Raw genomic sequence first — 21,257 nt, 5'->3', positions numbered from 1 at the left:
CTTCTGTATACCCTTTATCTAGATTCACCAATTGTTTGCATATTTTCTCCCACTTGCTTCTTTATCAATCTCTCTCTCTCTCTCTGTACACATACACATACCTATATATCATATATAAGTGCATATTATTGTTATTATTTGAACCACCTGAGAGTAAGTAGCAGACATTGGACCCTGTGATAGACTGAATATTTGTGTCCCGCTCCCAAGTTCATATATTGAAACCTAATCCCCAATGTGATGGCATTTGGAGATGGGGCCTTTCAGAGATGATTAGGTCATGAGGGTAGAGCCCTCCTGAATAGGATTAGTGCCCTTAAATAAAAGAGATCCCAGAGAGTTCCCTTGTTCCTTCTGCCAGGTGAGGACACAGTGAGAACACGGCCATCTATGAACCAGGGAGTCCCCACCAGACACCAGATCTGCTGGCACCTTGATCTTGGACTTGCTAGCCTCCAGAACTGTGAGAAATAAATTTCTGTTGTCTATAAGCCACCCAGTCTACAGTTGTCTGTTATAGCAGCCCAAACTGGCTAAGACAGCCCCCCTTATCCCTAAATACTTGAGTGTGTATTTCCTAAGAACCACGACATTCTCTTACATAATCACAGTACAAGGATCTCAACTGGAAAGTTTAACACTGATACAATACTCTCTGTCAATCCATGGTCCATATTCAGTTTTGTCAATTGTTCCAATTGCGTCCTTTTTAGCTATTCTTTTTTTTTTTTTTTTTTGGATATGCTACAACATTTTTATTCATTTATCTGTTTATAGATACTTGAGTTGTTTCCAGTTTGGGGTGATTACAAATAAAGCTGCTATGAATATTCATGTACAAGTATTGAATGCTTTCATTTCTCTTGGGTAAATACCTAGGAGTGGAATGCCTAGTCATATGGTATAGGTGTTTGTTTAATTTTTCAAGAAATGAAAAATTGTTTTCCAAAATAGTTGTACCATTTTACATTTCCACCAACAGTATATGAGTTCAAGTTCCTCCACATCTTCACAAACACTTGACACAATCAGTCTTTTTAATTTTAGATGTTCCAACAGGCATGTGGTGGCATCTCCTTGTAGTGCTTTGTCCAGAGAAGCACGTGGGTGTCCATGCCCCCTGCCCAGGACCAGGTTGTCTTTCTTTCTTTTTTTTTTTCAACTTTATTTTATTTATTAATTTTTACAGCAAGTTCTTATTATTCATCCATTTTATACACATCAGTGTATACATGTCAATCCCAATCTCCCAATTCATCACACCACCCCCACCCCACCCCCCGCCATTTTCCCCCCTTGGTGTCCATACGTTTGTTATCTACATCTGTGTCTCAATTTCTGCCCTGCAAACCGGTTCATCTGTACCATTTTCTAGATTCCACATATATGCATTAATATACGATATTTGTTTTTCTCTTTCTGACTTACTTCACTCTGTATGACAGTCTCTAGATGCATCCATGTCTCTACAAATGACCCAATTTCGTTCCTTTTTATAGCTATTCTTTTCTGGTTCAGAATCCAATCCAGAATTATTCATTGCATTTAGTCGTCATGAATTGTTAGTCTCTTAAGTCTGGAACAGTTCCTAGAGCTTGTTTTCCTTTCATGATTTCGACATTTTTGAAGACTACAGGTCAGTTATTTGATAGCATGACCCTTGATTTGGGCTACTTTGGTGTTTCCTCTGATTAGCTTTAAAATTTTAATTTTTGGCAGATGTGCCCCAGGAGTGATGTTGTGTTATTGTTTGTGTATCATATTAGGAGGGACTTGATGTCAGTTTGTCATAATTTTGGTGATGTTAACTTTGATCACTTGGTTAAGAAGTTGTCCACCAAGTTTCTTCTCTGTAAAGTTCTATCATCCCCTTTGTAGTTACAGGAGATACTTTGAGATTATGTAAACACCCTGTTACTCATCAAACTTTCACCCACTAATTCTAGCCTTCACTGATAATTTAAAAACTATTATTCTTCCATTTATTATTTCTTCTATGCATAAGGAAGAGTTGTCAGCATATATTTATTTATGTCAGAATGGATTTGTGGATTCTTTATTTTATTCCGTGGGTTAGAATTCACCCAATTTGATGCTCAAATTGTTTCCTCATGATTATTTAATTGGACTCCCAAACTGTTTAAGGTTCAGCCAGTGGGAGCCTTGTCAGGTAGGCTCCTGTGTCCTTCAGACATGCTCCCACCATTTTTTTTTTAACACATCCATGTTTTCTGGTGGGATGAGATGTTTCAGGTTCATACTGTACTATCCCTGCCCCATTCCTGGAATCAACCCTTTCTTCAAGGAGCCATTCTCCTTTTAGAGAAGAATAGTATTTAGAAATCAAATCTGGGCACTGGGTGTGTTCATTGCTACTGGAGTCATTGCTTTGAGCCCCTCCCAGCTTTCAGGGCTAGGAAATATATCAATCTCTAAATAAAAACCTTATATTATAAACCATTCATACTGATTCCTCTATTCCAATCTAACACTCCAAGGTTTATTGTAGTCTTCCTGTTTCCATATTTCTAACGCCCTTCTTCAACAGTGAGAAACTTGGCTTTCATTATCCTCAATGAATTCACTCATTAGCTCCAGCTTCTGAATTACTAACATCCCACTGTGAAAAATCAAACCGACTAACTAGAATGAAATGTGTGTTTAAAGGTCTTTTTCTTTTTTTTTAGGTAAAATTTACATACAGTAAAATGCATAGATCTTAAGTATATGGTCTGATGAAGTTTGATCAGTGATTATGTAACTATCATTATAATCAAGACATAAACTATTTCCATCAGCCCAGGAAGTTCCTTCATGCCCCCTTTTAGTAAATCCTATCCCCCACGGGTAACTACTGTTCTGAATTCTATGACCACAAATTCATTTTACCTATCCTTGAACTTCATATAAATGGAATATACAGTATGTCCTCTTCTTTGTCTGGCTTCTTTTATGAAACATAATATTTTTGAGATTCATCCGTGAATCTCAAATTCATGTATGTACATTCATTCATTCATACATGTTGTTGCATGTATCAGTTGTTACATTTTTATTGCTAAAAAGTAGTTCATTATGTGAATATTTTACTATTGTCTATTCATTCTCCTATTGATGGACACTTGGTTTTTTTGACTATTATGAATAAAGTTGTTATAAACATTCTTATATGTCTCTTTTAGGAAAAATGTTTTCATTTTTCTTAAGTAAATACCTAGCATGTCATAGGATGGTTGTATATTTAACTTTATAAGGAACTGCCAAACCATTTTCAAAGTAATTGTGTACCAGCAAATTAGTCCATACCAACAGTATATGAGAGTTCCAGTTGTTCCACATTCTTGTCAGTACTTGGTGCTGTAAATTGTTTTAATTATAACCTTTCTAGTGGATGTGAGATGGTATCTCATAATGGTTTTAACTTGCATTTCCCTGATGACAAATGATGCTGAGCATCTTTTCATGGGCTTATTGGTCATTTGTATACCTTCTTTTGTGAAATATCTGTTCAAAGTCTTTTGCCCATTTTTACTTATAGTTTGTCTTTTGATGTAGATTTGTAGGAGTCCCTTATATATCCTAAATACAAGTCTTTCTTCAGATATATGTATTGTGATTATTTTCCCCCAGCAGGTGGTTCTCCGTTTAATTTTCTCAATGGTGTCTTTTGATAAGCAGAATATTTTGATTTTGATGCCATCCAGTTTATCAAAAATTTCTTGTATAAGAAATTTCTTAGTTCTTATGTGTCTTTTATAAGGAATATCTGCCTATTCTCCTGGGTTTTTATCCTAGAAAATTTGTAGTCTTAGCTTTTATGTTTAAATCAATAATCCATCTCAAATTAATTTTTGTGTGTGGTGTGCAATAGGAGTCAAGGTTTATTTTTTTCCCACATGTTTATCTAATTGTTTCAGCTCCTACTTATTGAAAGAATTTCTTTTCCTCCATTGAATTGCCTTGGTGCCTTCGTTGCAAATCAATTGTCTTTATATGTGTGGGCCTATTTCAGGACTCTATCCTCTGCCATTAACCTATTTATCTGTTCTACATTAATACCACATTCTTCTGATTACTGTGGCTTTAATAGTACATTTTGAAATCAGGTAGTGTGTGTCCTTAAGCTTCGTTCTCTTTCAAGATTCCTTTGACTGCTCTAGGTCCTTTGCATTGCCACATATAATTTATAATTAACTCATCTATTTCAACAAAAAATATCCTTTGGGAATTTGATTGGAATTAATCTACAGATTAATTTTGGGGAGAAGTAAACTCTTAATAATAATGTGTCTTCTAATGTTTGAACTTGGTGGACTTTGATTTAGACTTTGGCCCTTTGAATTTCTCTTTCACAAAGTATGTGTGCATATATGTATATGTATATATGTTGGACAGCTCTACTCAATAGAAATTTCTTTACTCTTACTCCATTGAGCTGAGAATTTTAACGGCTAGCACCTACCTTCCTGGCTCAGAATCAGGGATATTATGTAGATAAACTGATTTTGGAAAGTTAGTGATAAGAATGACTAGGAGAGAGGTATGGATTCCTCTGTACTTGTCGGGAGAACAGGCTATGGTTTTCCTGTATGATGGTCCAATGTGGCTCATGGCACTGGTGGGAAAGGGGTTAGAAATGGGAGGGGGGAGCATCTCGAGCTAAGATTAAGGAATTCTGCGGGAGAGATAAATTGTATAAATTTGTCTAAAGTGACTGGTATTTGAAGAAGCTGAGAGGAAAAAGTAGCCCCCTTAGGCAGATACATCCCATGTAAACATATCTTCCCCAAAGGAACATATGTCCCAATCAGGGCTCGGCTGAGTCTTTGGGTCTGAAAGATAAATAGTCTTTCACTTCTCAGGTCTTGTATGAATATTTCACTATAGCAGAAAACATGACAACTATAACATAATATAAAAATAGCTACTATTTACTGGGCACTCATTCTGTGCCAGGCCCAATACTGCCATTTTACATATGTTTCATTTCTTACAACAACCTTTTGGGATAGATAACATTAGCTATAGTTTATAGATGAAGAAGTGAAGGACTGGAATAGTGGAGTACACCAGCACCACATGGTTAGCAAATGGAAGAGAACTTGCTCTAACTCCCATACCTCCTGGTCTCTCTGCATAGCCCTGATCTGTATTCACTTTAAATCTCACAACCTTAATGCTCCTGAGACCTCAACATCCTGGGGGAAGCCCTGTTGATGTCTAATTTACCTTCTTGGCAACTTCTCTTCTCCATAAATCTAGACCAAGGCCAGGGTGAGCTTCTCTGTCAGATTCTGTCTCCTGTGCCTTAATTAGCCCAATGGAGATGGAACACCATGGCCATCAGGCCTGGAAATTAGACCTGGGGAAATCCCTGGTGGTGTGTAGGCCATTATTACTCAGCCTGGGCTTGCTTCTGGGCTTTTAAGTGCATTAGAGCACTTTGCATTGACTTGACTGGCTGCTCCGTGCTGGCTGACTTGTCAAATTACCTCTCATTTGTACAGCTCACCTGATGTTGTTGAAGCACTTTCCTGGCATTGGGAGCTGCTGGTCATCCTGAGGGATCTGGGGACTGAGCCTAGTTTTACAGATGGGGAAGCTGAGACCTGGCTATATTGAGTAAGTGTGTATTTGGTCTCCTTCAAAAGCTTAATGTTTGCAACTGGAGTGATTTTTTTTTTCATGTGGCTGGTTCTAAAGTTTCAATATGGCAGTTTAATGAACCTCTGAGTGAGGCTTTGTTTGGGGTATCAAAGTGAAGCAGAGAGGGAGCTGATTCATTGTTGCATACAGGTCTTATAGATCACCCACAGGAATATCTTAGATTTGGGGGTTGACAGTTGTTGTCTCAGTTATCTGGATTCATGGGCTGGTGGTCTAAAGTTACACAGCTGTCCGTGTATTCTAATGGGAACTGATTTACCCAGGGCTTCCCAAGGGTGACAGCAGAACCAAGACAGACCTGTGGTCTTGTGATTTCACCTTAGATCCATGCTACCTCTCATAGCATTTACCATGTGCTAGGTTTGGAACTAGACAGACACTTGGGATGGGGCTGATTGGATGGAGTCTGAAGGGCATATACAACCAGGCACAAAGCAGAGTCTCCAGAAATGGTTGAGGCAAAATGAAACCCAACAGTCAGCAATTAGGGCCAGAGCCTCAGCTCCCCAAAGCACTAGCAGAGACACACTAAAAAATGGGAGTCAAAGCAGCCCACCCTGTGAGCTGGGTCTCATATTGGAGGTAGAGCCAAGGTTGGTGGGAATGCCTTGTCCTGAGCCAGTCTGCCAGGAGCAGTGACCTTATTTTAAGTCCCTACCCATTGGGGAGGGGAGCCTGAGGACTTCCTGTCTCAAGTCTGTCATTCTGGGATATGGGAGTCATACTGAGCTTTTGAGTAGGGACAGTAGGAATGGGGAGCTTGGAAACGTCAAGGTGAGGTGATGAGACAGGGGCTCATGGGCCAAACTTTGCAGATATACTAAGTTGGGGAAATAGTGCTTCTGACTGCTGTTCCAGTATCAAGAATACCTTTCCATCTAGTCATGTCTATTTACCCCTCTCTGAAGCCACAGATCTCTACTTCAGTAAAGTTCTAAAAATTAAGGTACATAAAAATAATGGTGGGGAGTTATGAAAAGGCTCTTTCTTCAGTACTGGCCCTATGGTTGATCTGGTAGGAAGAGGTGGCTCTGGATGAGGGGAAGCTGAGTAATTTGTATTTTGAATAAGCCAACCAGGAGATTCAGAGGCAGATGGGGGACCATGGAAACATTTTAATAAACACTACCAAATCCCACTGGCACCCAACTCTGGCCAGGGCCATATGCAGAAGGGAGTCTCTGGCATAGCAGCCTCTATCCAGGATCCTCAGACAGACTTGCTGCTGTGGCCCCAGGCCTGTTACGCAAGTTCCTTGCCTAGACATTGGCCCAGTCTTATGGTCCAGATTTTGTACTTTGGGTACCTTCCCATTGTTCCTCAAATTCTTAGCCTTGGTTCCTTTGACCCAACTCCCTGCCTACCCCCCTCCCCCCAACCCCCACCCCCTGCTTCACCATCACCTGTCCTGTTGCTCTCCTGGAACTTGACCACCTCTTGTCTTTTTTTTTAATTAAATTTTTTTTTTCAATTATTTTGGCCATGCCACGTGGCATGCGGGATCTTCCCTGACCAGGGATTGAACCCATGCCCCTTGTATTGGGAGCATGGAGTCTTAAGCACTGGACCACCAGGAAAGTCCAACCACCTGTCATCGTCTTGATCCATTCCCAGTCCTCTTCCCACAACTCCATCCTAGTGGGTGACTAGACAGCATGAGGTTTGGCTGCTACTTGTTACAAGTAAACCTTTGAAGTTGAGAAACTTCTAAAAGCCAGTGACCCAGGGAAGATAGTGCTTTTGTGCCCAATTTTCAATTGATGGTGGAACCTAGAAGCTGGAATTTTGTGAGGTTTCTTTGACTTGCTCTTTTGGGGTACACAGTGAAATTATGGCACCTTAAGAGATAAATAATTTCAGAGAACCCGTCAATTCTGTTTACTGATCTAAGACCCCCTAGATTAGGTATCATCTAAATGGGAAGTTCACATATTTATGTGGACTCTACATCTCACACGAAGAGTTCTTAGAACTCAAAGGGCAGAGGCTGCCCCAGCAAAAGCTTTAAGTCCATGAAACTTGTTTCTTTCCCCTCACTTCCCTCTCAGAACTATTGTTTGAACTTTTCCACAATATCTAGGACTCTGCTCAATTCATCTACAAAGAAAAAAAAAGGAAGCAACCAAGAAATTAATAGCATAACAATTAATTCAATATGTAACTACTACCAGGAACATGTATGTTTTAAAAGAGGGTCCAGGGTCCTTCTGGATTTTCAGAGTCCGCTGGTTAGAGTCTACCTCATCTGTCATGCAAGTGGCTCTCCTCAGGGCGATACTTTGGAAGGTCAGGGAGTGGGGAGCTTCAGGTAGGAAGTCTGGCTTGCTTTAAATTAGCAAGACCAGTGGCGGTGGCAGGCAGAACCTTTGATCAATTGAGACTGCCTGAACCAATCATTCTATACCCCCCTCCTGGCCTCAAGTGATTGGTCTATTGATGGAGACTTGACTCCTGTTGGACCAGTCAGAGCCCTTCCCTGGGGCACCAAACCTTCAGTAGCTATGTTTCAGGAAGCTGGGCTGAAAGAAGAAAGCCAACAATTGGGAGCATCCTGAAGATAGAAAGAATCTTCTGTGATTCTCTGAGCACAAACAGAGCTGCTTCAGGGCTCTATTAGTTTGCTAGGGCTGCTATAACAAAGTACCATAGACTAGGGGCTTAAACAACAGGAATTTATTTTCTCACAGTCCTGGAGGTTGAAAATCCAAGATCAAGGTCTCGGCAGGGTTGATTTCTTCTCAGGCCTCTCTCCTTGCTTTGTCAGTGGCTGTCTTCTCCCTGTGTCTTCCTTTTGTGCAATGCCTGTGTCCAAATTTCCTCTTCTTATAAGGACACCAGTCATACTGGATCAGGACCCACTCCCATGACTTCATTATAACCCAGTTACCTCTTTAAAGACCCTATCTCCAAACACAGTCACATTCTGAGGTACTGGGGGTTAGGACTTCAACATATGAATTTTGGAGACAGATTTTTCCCACCTGTTCCTACACCCCAGCCTTTCTCTGGCACTCCAAAGGTTCAGTGGCTGCTACAAATAGTATCTTTTGTTCTTACTATATTTCTACTTGGATAATGCTGGTATGTAGAATTTTTAGGGTCTGGCTATATTAGGTATTGAAGTTCATTTTTTGTGATATAAGTTGCAAATACTGTCATCTATCTTTTTATTTGGCTCATTTAAAAAACCATACAATTGGGCTTCCCTGGTGGCGCAGCGGTTGAGAGTCCGCCTGCCGATGCAGGGCACACGGGTTCGTGCCCCGGTCTGGGAAGACCCCACATGCCGCGGAGCGGCTAGGCCCGTGAGCCATGGCCGCTGAGCCTGCGCGTCTGGAGCCCGTGTTCTGCAACGGGAGAGGCCACAACGGTGAGAGGCCCGCGTACCACAAAAAAAAAAAAAAAAAAAAAAAAAAAAATTATTGCTTCTGGATATTGAGTGATAGTTGAGTTTTCTCTTGTGATAGAGATGAATATAAATAAGGTGGCAGAGAAGGTTAGGGAGATTGGTGTAGCTGGCATCTAAGAATACCAGATGGAGGGCAGACATGGCTGAAGCAAGTAAGCCTCTCTGGGGCCTCAATTTCCCTCCTCATGGGATAAATGCTCTCCCCTCATCCACCTCCCTATCCTCTAGCCCACACTAAGAATAACCTTTGGGAAAAATTAGCCTTAAACTTTCCAGTGCCTGTATTTTTTTCTACTCAGGAATGTATAGAAATCTGGGGTTAAAAACCATGAACAAGAATATAGTTAACAACATGTCAAATCTTTCTAGTTTTCCATCCAAGAAAGAGTGACCCAGAATACAGGTTGGACGGAGGGGTGTTGGGGAGGGAGGGGCGGGACTGGAACTGGAAAATCATTAGTCGTCCTCCGCGTGCATCCTGTCTGGGATTGTTAGATCTCAGTAAAACTGGAGGAGGTGCACTGTTCTCTGAAGTAGGCTCATCTTGGGGGAAATATTGATTCTGACCACAGCCATCCCTGTTTCAAAAGTTAGTTCATGTTTGAAAGAAGTGATTTAGTTGATAAAAGAAGATAAAAATAACTCTACTTGCTATGCCTTAGTACTCATGATAACTGTCCTTAAAAAAATAACTGGCTAGAGTTTCCGTGACCACTGCTGCTTCTAAAATAACCCCTTGGGAGGGGTCTGGACATTTATCCCAAGAGGCTGCCTGGTTTCTAAAACTCTTCCATAAGAGTAATGTCCTTTGAATAATGTCCACAACTTTTGAGGTTAAAGCAGAATTTCAGAAACCACCCAAAGTCCTCCGAGGACAGGTAGGAAGTCAGTTTTGCTATTCTGTAGTGGCAGAAGTGGACTGATGGTCAAATTAGTGAAGCTTAAGCCTCAAAGTCTCTAGCTTGTTGGGGTCCCTTCCCAGGATCAGCAGGTTCCCCTCCAGGACTAAGTGGAGAAAGCAGCCACCCCAGCACACCTCTGCTCGGCTGCGCTGCTCAAGCTGGGTGTCTATCCTCTACATGTGCCCTGTCCCTTCCTCCTTCCCTGCTGGGAAGCCACCCCCGTGTCCCCCACTCAACAGCCAGTAGCACCCTAGGCCCTCACTCCAAGCTATTGAAGAGACCAGGAGCGCAGTTGCAGAAGGGGCATTAACAAAAGCCTTTGAAGGTGGAGGCTACTATTTCTGAACTATCAATACTAAAAAAATAGATTTCCATCAAGCATGCTAGAAGAAATACTGGATTACTTTTCTAGTCTTACCATAGAAAACAGTGTCACAAAGTAAGTGTCATATGAGCAAGCATTCAAAGTCAAAGAATATGAAGCCAGAAAGGGTAAGAAAAATGTATAATAAGGTTATGTCGAGCAATTAATGGATGATGATAATGGTGATGAAATAGGTCATTTTCCTGGATTGTGCCAGCCATCACGTTATGGCTTCTCAGTTCCTACCCACCCTTCTTTGCTCCGCTTTGTGATACTGGGGTGAGCCATGTAACCATTTCCCCATTGCCTGCTGGCATCATATCAAGCTTTGCCGGAGGAGGGTGCTGAAGGGACGCTGGAGGACAAAGACGCTTCTCTTCTTTCTTCTGGATTTTCCTGCTTCTCTTCTGGCTTCTGCGGCTTTTGGCCACACCCCATGGTGCTTATCCCCATGCAAGTTTCAGAGCCACCCCAACGGGTGGTTCCAGCAGTTACTGCCAGCACCACAGCCAGCTCCTGGCACATCTCCCAGGCACCCAGCTGGAGGATTGCCAACAAATCTCACCTGATGGGCAACTTTCCAGTGCATTTCCCCTGCAGAAGCTTTTCAGCAAGTTCCGCTTGCACCCCAGAAGGGAGCTCCTGAATAAGTCTAGTCCACACCCTAGCAGGTGGCTTACTGCTTGTCAGACCTGGCCTGAGACACCTCAGCGAACTTCTGCACGTCCACTGGGCCACAGCCATACCCTCTCCATCAAGGTCTGAATCTCAGCCCTGGGGGATGGGAGGGTGGGGAGCTCTTCCAAATTTGTTCCTTCCTTGGGTACTTTCAGTCCTGTAGTTTATGGTTGCTCCGTTTATCTACTAGTCCTATATCCTCTAGAGTTCTGTTTACCCTTTAAGTTAATCCACTGTTACCAATAAATCTTTTTTTTTTAGCCAATGAATAATTCTTTGTATTAAACATTTCTTCCAGTTACTTTGTGGATTCTGCCTCCAGCCTGGACCCTGATTAATATAGGTGTTTATTAGCTCTTAAATTTGAATTCATTAACATTTCTTTTTCCACTCTAAAAAATATATTCACTTATAACTGATTTTGTGTTTGTTCTATGGTATTCTTTTTTAAGAGGGTCTACCAAATTACATAAGCTTCAGGCCCTGCAAAACTAGGCTAGCTGCTGTGAAGTTGGGAGGGATCCCAGGGACATCAGACTGTGCAGAGTGACTGCTGATCTGCCTGGGTGCCCAAGGTCATAGTTGGTGGCAGAAACTACAGGACATGGCTCTCAGGTGGGTCTTAGAGACCACAAGTCACATCACCTTGAACAAACATCCTGATATACTTACATTCTACCTCACACCACAAGCATGTGAGGTAGACACCGCATGAGAAAAGTGGGGCCCAGAGTGGGAAGGGGCATGTCCAAGGTCACAGGGAAAGTCAGTGGTGGAGTCTGGGCCAGAACTTGGGTCTCCCAACTGCAAGAGCTCAGTGACCCTGTGAGGGATCAGGACGGGGCGGGGCAGAGATCAGAGTCTCTGAGGTCGACTGGAGACTGTTTCTTCCATTTCAGCTAGTGACGGGCCAAGCCTCCCTCAGAGAACAGCTAGAAAAATGGGACAAAATATAAAGTCTTCCTGAGGCCTCAGAGACCCAAAATAAGCAGTGAAAAAGGACAGTGCTAAGATCCGGGAGGCAAAGGAAAACCCGAAAAATCAACTTAGCATTTGACGCTGCTTTTCCCTGGGGGGTCTGCCTGTTCCAGAAGAGGCAGCAGAGAAGGAGGAAAGCTGAGCTGAGCTCTGGGCGCTTCCAAGGCAGGAAGGTCATTGCTGACACCTCCTTCCCTGCGTTTGGTCCGTCACCAAGTCTTGTCCCTTTTGCCCGAGGATGTCGCTGGAATCTGTTCACTCCTTTCTTCTTCCCCAAACCACCGTGGTTCAACTGGCCAGCGCCTCACGTCTGAAATGCTGCTTCCACACCAGTGCCCCTCCAATCTGTTCTCCACGCCAAAGCTCCTCCACAGATGCAGCCAATGTGATCAGGCCACTCATCTGCTTCCTGCTTTATTAAAATTTCAATGATTTCTCATTATTTTTAGGATTCAGACCCAGATCTTTAACAGGACCTACAAGGCCCTGTGTAGTCTGATCCTAACTACTGCTCCAGCCTCTTCCACCCCGTACTTCCTCTGCCTTGGCAGTCCAGCACCCTGATTTTCTTTCCGCTCTGTGCCCTCTCCAGTCACAGCACCTTTGCTTATGCTCTTATTTCTGCCTGGAATGCTAATCTAATCTCTGTCCCTCAGATCTTGGATCTACTTCAGGAATGACATACTTGAAGTTTGGAAAAATGGGTCTTCTCTCTTATCTAACCAGCTTTCCATGGATATGTGAACCATGAAGATGAAACTAAGACACCAGCATCCACCTGGTACAGGGTATCTTGAGGGGCCTTAAAAGGAGAATACTCCCTATTGGAGCGAATTGTACCAGGCACTACAATATGAAAGATAGGAAATATATGAACCTGACCTTTCCCTTTCTCTGGAGAGGTCTGGTATTCTCTGGAAGCCAATGGTTGTTGCTCACAGAGTGACTTTTCCCTGCCCAGCTAATCAGATTTGTCTGAATCCTCCTCACCCCATCTGAATTTTCCAGACCCTATCAGGTTGTACATTGTAGGTAGAACAAAATGTTGCAGGGAGTCTGATGGTACACCAGCCATGGAATGTTAAGGGAGAAAACAAAGTGAATTAAACACTCCTAGCTTGTTGTTCAGCTCATGGGATCTGGTTCACTGTTAAGGGATTTAGAAAAAGTATGGGGATTGGGAGCAAACTTCATATTGGGCAAGGGTTTAGCTAATAAAACTTTGTGAAATTTACCCTTTTGGAGAACTTGAACTCGTGTCCCAGCACGAGTTCAATTCTTCTAGATTGTGCAGGCCAAACAGGGTCCTTTAAGTTACCCTGAGAAACCACTGGGGGCTGAGCAGGGAGGCAGAGAAACTCGCAGGAGGAAACGGATGATCTCCCCAAACGTGCAAGGTGATCACGTGTGTTCCTCAGGGATCACGCTAATTTGGTTTCATGAATTTGGGTATTTTCAGCATGTTCATGTCTGCACATTGAGCATCCCTAATAGAAAGGCAATTGGCTATGTGTCTTCGCTGCCCAAATCACTCTTAGGGAGATGGCAGAAAACACTTGAAATGGGAAAAATAGGGCTTCAGGAATTCCTGAGGCAAGAGGAAATTGACACGGTGTGGGGGAAAGAACAGTGCCATCTCTGAGAACAACTATGATCGTTTCTAGATGCCACATTTTCCATTCCATCCTAAAATTTGGGTGTCTACATCATTTCTCTCAGACTACTAGCGACTGTTATACATGTGAGAGAGGAGCATTCAACCAGCACCCCTGCTCCGTTCACTCTTCATTTGGGACATCACAGTCTTGGGTCCTCAGAGGCACATGGGTCAGTGCCCCTCCCCCATAGTCACCTGCTCACAGCCCTGTGTGATCTAAGACCAAGGGAATAGTCCACACAGCCAACCACGTGAGTGGCTGGCCCAGCACTGTAGTTTTAATCAGAAGAGCTTTCTCCAGTGGTATTTCAATGATCATCTAGACTTTCATTTCCTCAGTTAAGAGCCTAATTCCAATTTCTACTTCACTGGCTTTTCCCCATGGATCAAATCTCCTATCTAAGCAGTACGTACTAAAGAATCTGTACTGTGGGGTTCACCCAGATTAGGTTACATTAGATGCAATTAGCATGAACAATTCACTAAAGTTGAGGGATTACAGAACCCTCAATCTGGTCCTGAGCCTTCTTTTCAGCTTTCTCTTTCTGTGATCTATTTCCTTTTCTTCTTATTTTATTTTTTTCAGGCTTTATTGAGATATAACTGACATATAACATTGTGCAAGTTTAAGGTGTACAAAATGTTGATTTGATACATATATTCAATATATATTGCAAAATGATTACCATCATAGTGTTAACTAACTTTTCATCATGTCACATAATTACCATTACTTTTTTTGTGGTGAGGACATTTAAGATCTACTCTCTTAGCAACTTTAGTGTATAATACAGTATTATTAACTATAATCACCATGTTGTACATTAGATTCCCCAGAACTTAGTCATTTTATAACTGGAAGTTTGTACTTATTGACCAATATCTCTCTCATTTCCTCTACCCCCAGTCCCTAGTAACCACTTTTCTACTCTGTTTCTGTGAGTTCAGCGTTTTTTAGATTCTAAATATAAGTGATATCATACAGCATTTGTCTTTCTCTGTCTGACTTATCTCACTTAGCATAATGCCCTCAATGTCCATCCATGCTGTTACAAATGGCAGGATTTCCTTCTTTCTCACGGATGAATAATTTCCATTGAATGTACAGTTGTCCCTCAGTATCCATGGGACTCCCTGCAGATATCAAAATCCGGATGCTCAAGTCCCTTATATAAAATGTCATAGTACAGTTGACCCTCTGTATGGCAGATGCAGAACCCGCAGATACGGAGAGCCAACTGTATATACCACACATTTTTAAATCTGTTCATCTGCTGATGGACACTTGGGTTGTTTCCATATCTTGGCTGTTGTGAGAGTTCAGATATCTCTTCAAGATAATGATTTCATTTCCTTTGGCGTCTACTGAGAAGTGGGATTGCTGGATCATATGGTAGTTCTATCTTTAATTTCTTTAATTCCTTGAGGAACTTCTATACTGTTTTCCATAGTGGCTGCACCACTTTATGTTTCCACCAACTGTGTACAAGTGTTCCATATTCTCCACATCCTCACCAGCGTTTGTTTTCTCTTGTCTTTTGATAATAGACACCCTAACAGGTGTGAGGTGATATTTCATTGTGGTTTTGATTTGCATTTCATGTATCTGTTGGCTGTTTGAATGTCTTCTTTGGAAAAGTGTCTACTCAGTTCCTCTGCCCATTTTTTTGATTGGGTTATTTGTTTTTGTTTTTACTATTGAATTGTATTAGTTCCTTGTATATTAATCTCTTATTGGATATGTGCTTTGCAAATATTTTCTCCCATTCTATAGGTTGTCTTCTATAGGTTGTTGATGGTTTCCTTTGCTCTGCAGAAGCTTTTTAGTTTGTAGTCCCACTTGTTTATTTTTGAGTTTTTTGCCTTTGCTTTAGGTGTTAAGTCCAAAAAAAAAAAATCATTGTCTAGATTGATGTCAAGGAGCTTACCCCCCGTTTTCTTCTAGGAGTTTTATTGTTTTAGGTCTTATGTTCAAGTCTTAAATCCATTTGAGTTGATTTTTGTGTATGGTATAAGATAGAGATCCACCTTCATTTTTTTGCATGTGGATATCCAGTTTTCCCAGAACAATTTATTGAAGAGACTATCCTTTCCCCATTCTATATTCTTGGCTCTTTTGTCATAAATTAATTGACCATATAGGTGTGGGTTTATTTCTGGCTCTCTATTCTGTTCCATTGATCTATGTGTCTTTTTTGTTTGTTTGCCAATACCATATGGTTTTGATTACTGTAGCTTTGTAATATAGTTTGAAATTAGGAGGTGTGATGCCTCCAGTTTTGTTTTTCTTTCTAAAGATTGCTTTGGCTATTTGGGGTCTTTTGTGGGTCCTTACAAATTTCAGGATTGTTTTTTCTAGTTTTGTGAAAAATGTCATTGGGATTTTGATAGGGATTGCATTGAATCTGTAGAACATTTTGGGCACTTTGGGTTGTATGGACACTTAAACAATATTAATTCTCTACACTGAGAATTATGAGACATTGACGAAAGAATTCAAAAGACAAATAATTGGGAAGATACTCTGTGCTCATGGATTGGAAGAATTAATATTGTGTGTGTGTGTGTTTGTGTGTACACATGTAACTATCATTTATCCTTAAAAAGGAAGGAAATCCTGTCATTTGTGACAACATGGACGAACTTGGAGGGCATTATGCTGAGTGAAATTAGTCAGACAGAGAAAGACAAATACTGCATGGCATTACTTGTATGTGGACTCTGGGGAAGAAGTTTAACTCATGGAAACAGAGCAGAAAAGTGGTTGCAAGGGTTGGGAGGAATAGAGAGAGGTTGGTAAAAGGGCATAAACTTTCAGTTATAAGATGAATAAGGTTTGAGGATTTAATGTATATATGTCACAATGACTGTAGGTTAGAACACTGTATTGTATAAATGAAATTTGCTAAGAAAATAGAACCTAAATGTTCTCATCAAAAAAAAAAAAAAGTAAATGTGTGAGGTGATGGATAGATGTGTTAATTAACTCAATGGGGAGGATCCTTTCACAATATATATGTATATCAAATCATCACATAGTACGCTTTAAGTAATCTTACAGTTTTATTTGTCAGTTATGTCTCAATAAAGCTGAAAAAATCATTAAAATATTTTTTATAAAGAAAAATTAAAAATTCACCATTATATTGACAAATAATAGTGTAGAAACTCATTAAATGATTCTAAGAAAAAAAATAAATCACTCTAGTTAGAAGGCTGATTAGGTAGAGCTGGATTGAGAAAAAGCCTGAGGAATGTGTGATTGTAGTTCCAGAAAAGGGGAAGGCAATAAAAATTTTTCAAGAAAAAATAGCCAAAAGTTTTCCAAATTTGTTTAAATATATAAACTCACACACCCAAGAAGCTCATTGTTATTGACTGAATGTTTGTGTACCCCACTCAGATTCACATGCTGAAGCCTTAACCCCCAACGTGATGGCATTTGGAGGTGGGGCCTTTGGGAGGTAATTCAGTTTAGATGAGGTTATGAAGGTGGGGGTCCCCCATGATGAGATTAGTGCCATTATACAAAGAGGAAGAGAGATCAGAGCTCTCTCCCTCTCTGCCATGTGAGAATGGCAGCCTCTTGCAGCCAGGAAGAAGGCTCTTCCCAGGAACCGAATCTGCCAGCACCTTGATCTTGGACTTCCCAGTCTCTAGAACTGTGAGAAATAAATGTCTGTTGTTGAAGCCATCCAGTCTACAGTATTTTGTTATAGAAGTCCAAGCTGACTAATACTCTCAGCAAATCCCAAGTAGAACAAACAGAGAAAACCACAGTAAGGAACATCAAAATCAAATTGCTGAAAATAAGAGATACAGAGAAAAAAAATTCACAAGACAGTTAGAAATTAAAGGAATGGTGCATACAAATGAACAAAGAGAAATATTGTAGACTACTGGTCAGAAGAGATGCAAGCCAGAAGACAATGGAATGGCATCTTTAAAGCACTGAAAGAAAACTGTAAACCCAGAATTTTATACCTAGTGAAAATATCTTTCAAAAATATCTTTGAAAATATCTTTCAAATGAAAGTGGAATAAGAACTTTTCCACACAAAAAAGCTGAGATATTCACTGCCAGTAGATCTGAGCAAAAAAAGGAAGTTATTTAGGCAGAAGGAAAATGACACCAAATTGATACTGAGATCTATACAAAAGAAAGAAGAGCCCTAGAAATGTTAAATATGTGAGTAAATATAAAATACATTTTTTAATTTGAAATTTTGTTTTAAAGATGATTGACCTTTTAAAGTAAATACAGTAATAATGTATTGTGGTATTTATAACATACGTAGAATTTAAAAGTATGATAAAAATAACACAAAGGATAGGAGGGGGAAATAGAAGTGTACTCTTTTAAGCTTCATGTATAATATGTATAATAAGTAAAATAGTATAATTTTATTTGTAGGTAGACTATCATGTTAGAGGTGAATGTTATAACCCAAAAGCAACTACTAAAAAAATACAACAAAGGGCTATAGTTAAAGCCAATAGTGGAAACAAAATGGAATCCCCCAAAGTACCTAATTAACACAAAAGAAAATAGGAAAAATGGAAAAGGGGAACAAAGAACAGATGGGAGAAATAGAAAACAAATAGCAAGATGGTAGGTATAAACCCAACCATATTAATGATTACATTAAATGTAATGGTTTAAACATTCCAATTAAAAGTCAGAGATTGTCAGCTTGAATTAAAAAAACAACAACTATATGCTATCTACAAGAAACCTGCTTTAGGGCTTCCCTGGTGGCGCAGTGGTTGAGAATCCGCCTGCCGATACAGGGGACACGGGTTCGTGCCCCGGTCCGGGAAGATCCCACATGCCACGGAGCAGCTAGGCCCGTGAGCCATGGCCGCTGAGCCTGCGCGTCCGGAGCCTGTGCTCCGCAGTGGGAGAGGCCACAACAGTGAGAGGCCCGCGTACCGCAAAAAAAAAAAAAAAAAAAAGAAACCTGCTTTAAAATAAAGACATACATGGGTTAAAACTAAAGGATGAAAAACTATACCATGCACACACTAATTAAGCCCCCCAGAAGCCTGCCTAGTCACTGCACCAGCACATGTGGAAGACCAGCTCCATTTTTTCCATGAATTCGCCGTCCCTCTAATTGCACCACACAACGAAGGTGTACACACTAGTTTCTAGGCCACCTCCCCTAGCATCTCCTCTGGGAGGCCTGAATAGGAAGTGTCTTCTATGTTGCAAAATAAGGTGTGATCCCAGTCCTCATCTGACACATCCATACCAAATTGGGTGCCTTTCCAATAGCTCTAGCACAGATATCAATTGTAGCTTCTATGTAAATCTCTTTTCCCCTCCGAGCAACATTACCATTTGTGCTGGGGATACTTATACCCCTGAAAACCATTGTTCAGCTGCCAAAGCAGGAACCTCTTGACTAAGTTTTATGGAATTCAAACGGACATAGCAGGCACTGCACCACAGTTCCGTAATCCCAGACATCTATGGCCTTTAGGTTGGAGGGAAGAATGAAGCAGCCCGTAAAGCAAATCAGCCTCACTGGTCAGCTGCTAGGCTGCTGTCCATGTTGTGGTCTCTTATCATCCCTCTCTCAGACTCTGAAGAAATCCACACATCTGCTGGTGATTAGGGGAGCAAAGGGGTGGTCTAATTCCCTCTCAACCCAGAGCACACGCACACCTAATTCTAAAGAATGTCCAACAAATTCCTTTTGGAAATGTAATTTAATTCTTACTAAAGCAGTACGTGTACATAATTTTAGAAGTCAAATGATAGTCCCTGCCTTACAGGAAAGGAAGCAGTCCTTTGCCCCAGGCTTCCTGTACCTCAATTTTTGCTCCCCATCTCCACCACTCAGAATACATGCTTTTAAATCTTTCAGCCTTTTCTTCTCTTTCTCTCTTTTTAAACTTTGTTATTTCTATACAACATGCTTCTATTACTAGTTGTGATTTTTTAAATTTTAGAAGTCACCTATTGACTTCCTACTGTTAAAATACTATTATGTTTCCTAAACCACCATACATGCCCCTCCCCATCTTCCCAATTTATATACTTTTATGTCAAATTAATCTTTTGTATTGTCATTATTATAATTATGCAAATATTGTTCACAGCTATACCATGTACTGGTATCATAATACCACTACTATGATTTTTTAAAAATATTTATTTATTTATTTTGGCTGTGCCGGGTCTTAGTTGTGGCACGCGGGATCTTCGTTGCGGCCTGTGGGCTTCTGTAGCTGCGGCATGAGGGCTTCTTAGATGCGGCCTGCAGGCTTCTTAGTTGCAGCATGCGAACTCTTAGTTGCAGCATGCGTGTGGGATCTAGTTCCCCAACCAGGGATTGAACCCAGGCCCCCTGCATTGGGAGCGCAGAGTCTTACCCACTGGACCACCAGGAAAGTCCCTGTATTATGATTTTATTTCCCTTATTATATCATTTTAAATAATTGCCTTATTTTTTGTTCACTTAGTTTTATAGCACTTATTTATCATTGATTCAGCCCCAAACATTCTAAAAGAACTCTAACAGTCTTCCTGTGCAGTCAAACACACCAACTAATCTAGCAGTTCCATGGTCTTCCCTTAGAGACAGCCCTCCTGGAGCCCGCATTCTCAGAACTGAGTGGGGGTGGGGTGGGGGAAGGAGGGCCTCACCCACTTGTACTTCTCCACTCCCAGTGTTTCTCTGGTCCAGCATCTCTGGAGGATGAGTCTCCTGTTTTCTGCAAAGAGAGGCAGGGTCATTCCCGTGGCTTTGTGGCCTGGGCTTGGAATCTGGGGGCCCAGCTCCTCCTTTTTAGAGGTTTAAACCAGTTCTGCTTTCCGCCCTGCACTGCCAAACCCACCCTATTCTTTCTCTTTGAAGGTGCCTGTGCCTTGATTTCTGAAACTTTCCAGGCTTCTGTACTGGGAATCAGTTTTTCACCAGTTTCATCTCCTCTGCAGGCAGTCAGATTTTTGTTCTCAGAGCTCAGCTAAGGCAGCACCCTTTATTCAACTGTTTTCAATTTCCCCAAATTTGGTTGACATCTCTAGTCTGTCATCTCTTCTCTTGTTCTCTTTCTAATTCTTTTAGTGTCCTTCTGTGTGATTTTGGGAAGAGGTGGAGATAAACACGTGTTATGTCTGCTTTGTTTAGCTGAAAACCTCCTTCAGTCAATTCTTAACTTATGTTCTAGTGATAGAATCAATCTGTTTGGAGTAAAAAGGGGTGGTAGGGATTCGTCTACCCAGTTCATGCCCATGTACCATTTAGGAGCAGTAGGCCATAGAGTTTTAAGGGACCTTTATGGACAATCATGTTTATTTGTCTCCTCAGTATATCTTCCATGCTTGACCTCAGTCTGTAATAACTACTCAGAGCATGAGCGGAAACAGTTTCCCTTGGAACTCTTCCTTGCCATCCCCAGTCCTTTTATTCCTCATATTCTCCCTAAAATGGCTGCTTTTGGCCATGACCTTGGGTGTGCATTGTCAGTCTGTGGATTAGTCCTTTGGAGTGGATTTCTCTCTTTTGCCCATTGCTGCAGACAGGGTGGAGGGAGTCTCACATCCTGCTGGTTGGATGGAGAAAGGCCATTATGGTCATCTGGTTTCCAGGT

At 41.2% G+C, this 21,257-nt stretch overlaps 1 protein-coding gene across 1 annotated transcript in view; it reads left to right on the top strand.

The window, feature by feature from the left end:
• The window catches only part of SH3GL3 (SH3 domain containing GRB2 like 3, endophilin A3), a 285,754-nt gene that overhangs the window by 105,544 nt on the left and 158,953 nt on the right, over positions 1-21,257 (top strand). The window lies entirely within an intron of this gene.

This window comes from Delphinapterus leucas, chromosome 2, assembly GCF_059928025.1.
Source record: "Delphinapterus leucas isolate spDelLeu-1000000601 "Yukka" chromosome 2, BTC_Dleu_Yukka2, whole genome shotgun sequence".
NCBI classification, from domain to species: Eukaryota; Metazoa; Chordata; class Mammalia; order Artiodactyla; family Monodontidae; genus Delphinapterus; species Delphinapterus leucas.
The sequence above is the reverse complement of the archived record's forward strand: the minus strand, read 5'-3'. Positions and strand labels throughout refer to the sequence as shown.